Raw genomic sequence first — 4,775 nt, forward strand, 5'->3', positions numbered from 1 at the left:
TTTGCTCAAAAATCTACCTCTTGTATTTTGAAACATCCTCTGCAGAAAAAGGAATTAAAGTTGAAAGAGTGTTTATCAGTGTGGATAAAGTAGAGTGGCACATATACACTCTTTTTGGATCAGATAATATCATTTTGCAGCCATGCATTACAAGTCAAATGATAGCTTAGGCTCTCAACCAAGGCATTCACTTCTGGGTTTTCGTTCACACCTCCGAGTGCGGACCTTTCAGACACATTCTTTAGCTGCTATTTTAGAAGATGCAACAATGGGATAGCTTAGCCCATCATATTGTCCTCCTTGCTAACTCCCTCTGTGAAAACTTCAAAAGGGAGCAGAATCATCGTCAGGCATTTGGCTAGGCTACATTTTTCTGCATCCACGATCACAGCTTTCCCAATTGCATCAGCTCCTCTTTGAATGACATAGTCAAACAGGCATTGCAACATATAATAGGTTGAGATCCAACCTGTTAACAGGGCTTTAACTGCTACTATATAAGCATGCTGAATTCTCTGCAACTGCTTCCGTGCTTTAAAAGAGTAGCTGAAATGAGTGCACATTCATCTCCAGGTGGTCAATATGTTGCTGACTATGTTTACTTTCTTGCTAAATTCTTGAACAACCAGGCTGATACAGTGAGCCAAAAGCAAGGCCTTTGAATGCCCACCGTCTGTAATGGCCTTGACTATGTTACTGCCATTGTCTGTGGCAACAAAACCAATTTGAAGACCTCTGGGTCGCACCCATTGAGACACACTGTTATTATATTTGTCCAAGATGCTTGCAGCTGTATGTGATTTCTCCATGGTCAACATGGCTACTGTTGCATGCTGCCGAATGATCTAGAAAATTTCTTCAGGGCCAAGACTTGTAGATAGCTTTTGCTTTATACCCTCAAAAGAGATCCACTGTACATGTAATCAGTCTCCTGGCAACCTGTCCTCATATCTGTCGTCAGGTGAATAGTGTGGACAACACTTTGCTGCAAAGCTTATCCATCCAATTGCAGCACATCGTCAGCTACTCTGGCAAAATAGATTCAACTTAGAACCTTCCACTTTGGGCATTCTAAGAATTCTACTCCTTCCACAAAAGAAAAATGGAGGAGGTGCTGCGCTAAACCTTTTGCAAGATTCTCATTGTACAAAGGAGCCATCGGGGGTTGTGGTCGTAGGACACCTCCTGCCTGAATATGCCCATAATAGTAGCCTGGATTATCTTCTTGTTTGGGGCCAGTTACGTAGGCGACTTTCAAGAAGTGGGTGGTGGTATACTCAATGTGCGTCGTGGGGCAATTGCTGTATGCCATTGTGTCTCCACCTGACTTTGAGTCCTCCTGTGCCATTGTGAGGTTGATGAGGCAGGTGATTTTAGTGCACTGCTGAGGACCAGGCTGCTTCACGTGAGGATGTCACCCTTCCACTGTGGTTGGACCAGTTGTGGCCGATGTTTCCCAGTTCTCCTCACCTTCACCACAAAAACCACATTCAGCTATTTTTTTTAGGTGTTCCTCCCACTGGATTGCATAATGTTTTTCATATGGGTTGTGTGGCCTCCAGTACCATAATGTGAACCCGGCTTACTTCGACAAACAACCACTTGACAAATGGAGCATATTGCAATGTTCTGCCCTGCATGCTAGTCATAAAAAAAGTCCCAAACTGGGGAGGAGTACTTTTTAACTGGGGTACTGCCAATGCCTGAAGAAGAACTGGAGGTTAGTAGGTTTGTTGATTGCCTCTCGGCAGTGCATGCTTCGACTGAGGTAGGGGTTGATGCAGGTCTTGGCTAGAGCCTTACAAATATGGGCGCTGTTGGTGCTGCCTGTGCCACATCCGTTGGATCAGGTTGAGTAGTCTTGAACTCCTCTGGGCCAGTTTCCACAATGACTGCCTCATAATCTTGATCCTCCTCATCATCATCCCTTCCATGATTCTTAGGGGTGTCTTTATGAAAAACGACAGACAAATGCGCTTGCGCAGTTGGGTGTCATTCTTTTTAACGCAAGCTAGCGACATTCCTTAGCTCCGTCCATGCACCATATTTATGAAATGACGTAGTATGGTACTAAGGAATGGTTAGTGTTTAAAAAAATGACGCTAACATCTTTGGTGCTAATGCTGCAAAATTGGTGCTAGACTGCTTTGCGGCATGTAAACATATTCCAAAAGGGTTAGTGCCATTTTTTACCAAATTCGCACTAGCTGGAAAGAATGCAATTGCAAGAGAAGATAGAATCATCAGGCAAGGAGAGACCACAGGAAGACCCTAATCACCCAAGTACCAGCCAGGAGGGTCCATAAAAATCCCAGGAGAAGGAGAAGAGAAAGCGCAAGTGTCACTTTAGTGAGGAGGAGCATGACATCCTGGTCAGAGAGGTGATCAACAACACCAGCTCTTCGTCACCTCCAAATTGCCAGTTGGTAGGAAAGATGCAGTATGGAAGCAAATAGTGGACAAAATCAACAGTCACAGAGGTGAAGAGGACTGTTACTGAGTGCAAGAAGCACTGGCACGATTGCAAGCGCAGGACAAAGGAATAAATTGCCAGGACCTGTAAGGCAGAACTGCAGACTGGAGGTAGAAGTACTGCACAGGACAGGACAGTGCAGACTACCAGGAAGCACCACAAATGCAGGGTAAGTTGCAGAGGGGGATATCTGGAACTCCACTAATGGCAGAAGGGGGAGGCACACAGGACACACTCAATGCATGCTAAAGGGTTGCATCGGGACACATAAGCCCTGCATCAAGACGCACCATCCCCACCCAAGCTGCACATGTACAGACGCTTTGGTTGTGTTATGCACTTCAACATATACACAACATCAATATAGGCCACTCACTATGGCTATACTCCACCATGTAAATATGCACCGCATTGTCTGGTAGGCATGTGCAAATAGTGTGGCTGTGCATATTGTCAAAGCCCCTGTACCAACACAACGTAGACATCAGAGACTAGGACGAAAGTCAATACCACCCCAGGAGTGGTGTCAAGGTGGTGTCTCTGGCCAAAATGCTTCTCTTCCTCATTGTTGCATTGCCTTTACTCATGTATACAGCATCTTGCAGCACACATTGAAACGTCTTCTCAGCAAAAATAGCTTATACACGTGCAGGAAAGGACACTTCACTGCACATGAACAAATGACCCTTTAAAGGCTGGCACACCGTCATCATGCTGCAACAATGCCTGTGTCTGTGCAGGGAGAACAAATCTGTGCAGGTGCAGGGGGGGATTGCAGGGCTGTACTGTATTCAAGTAAATATGGCACATTCCTGCATATCTAAACTGCTGCAGTGTACTGCAACACATATTACAGCAGCCATGAGCCATGACACATGAGAAAAATCTGCCCTAAAGCTTGCAACCTATGGAACACAACCCATACAGGGTGAACCCACAACACCTCACACACAACTATGTGCACCATATGGTAATGGCCACAAAATAAAATGCATACAGCACATTGTTTATGTATCTGAACATCATGGTTGCAGCTGTACAAGTAGCTGCAATCCCACAATCTGACAAGATAGAGTGCTAGATCAAACAGAAAATGATGATGCGTGCTGCAGTGCCAAATTAGGCAGCATCACGTTCCGTCAGCATCAAAACACAGGAATGCACCATATACATACGAATATAGTGCACCCCTGTGTCCCACCCCTGCACAAGTGGAAATTAGCTGTCATGCACTAACGCGGCCGTCTTTGCACCATAGTGCAAGGATGGCTGCATTGAGGGGGAGATTTTTTTTGTGCCGGATGAAACACCTTCCTACACAACAACAAACTTAAAGGACAATATGCTCTTACTATGTGTGCTGCAGAATGCAGCATACATATAAAAAGCCCAAAATACAGTAGAAATGTAAGCATTACTCCTAGCTTTTGCCATGCTAAACCCACCCCTGGGCTGGTGTTAGAGATTGGCGCAGTGTCCGGTATACAAATAGTCCAAAATCTGAGGCAGTGTCAAAACACAATGGGTCTTGCTGTGGTATGCCTACAGAAACCCCCATTGCAGACACCTTCCACGCAAAGTTCTGGGTGTGAAGGGGCCATACATACAAGGTATTGTCAAGGCACAAAAAGCTTTGTGCCACCTTATACATACGGGGTAGGGAATTGCGCCACCTGAGCCTCACCAAAGGTGGCTCTTAGGTGGTGCTTGGGTCTCCTACAGATGCTTCAAAATACCTAGTGAGCTTGACCCATGTGTGATGCACAATGCTACACCTAAGTGCAACCACAAGCTTGGGTCAGTAACATGTCACTGAGCCTCTAGTGGCAAATAAATGATGTCCCATGTCAACAGCCAAAACAATCTAATATTGATTTTACACTATCTCATTGCAGAGTATGATGGCTTACCTCCTGCTAACCTGCCTATATTTTGCAGATGACATGGATGACTAGCTGCCAACCATCAATTAATAGACTCATCCATGATGTCCTAGGATCACTCCAGACACCACCTCTAGTCGCAGGAAGGACACATAGCATTTGTGGGGACTTCACTTGAACCACCCAGCTACCAACACATACGACCAGCCAGTACTCATACAGCCCTGGACTCCGAGGACCCAGAGATCAGCTTTCAGAGGACAGTGGTAGGAGTCCAGTGGGAGCTAGCCAAGCAGATGTAGACCGTGGCAGGAATCCTAGAGGCAGTGTGGACATACCTCAGTCCAATTTAGGACAACTCAGCTGCCATCAGAGGCACCCACTCCCTGCCAAATGCACTCCAGCAGTCTCTGACTGAT

The sequence above is a fragment of the Pleurodeles waltl genome, chromosome 7 (assembly GCF_031143425.1).
Source record: "Pleurodeles waltl isolate 20211129_DDA chromosome 7, aPleWal1.hap1.20221129, whole genome shotgun sequence".
In the NCBI taxonomy this organism is placed as follows: Eukaryota; Metazoa; Chordata; class Amphibia; order Caudata; family Salamandridae; genus Pleurodeles; species Pleurodeles waltl.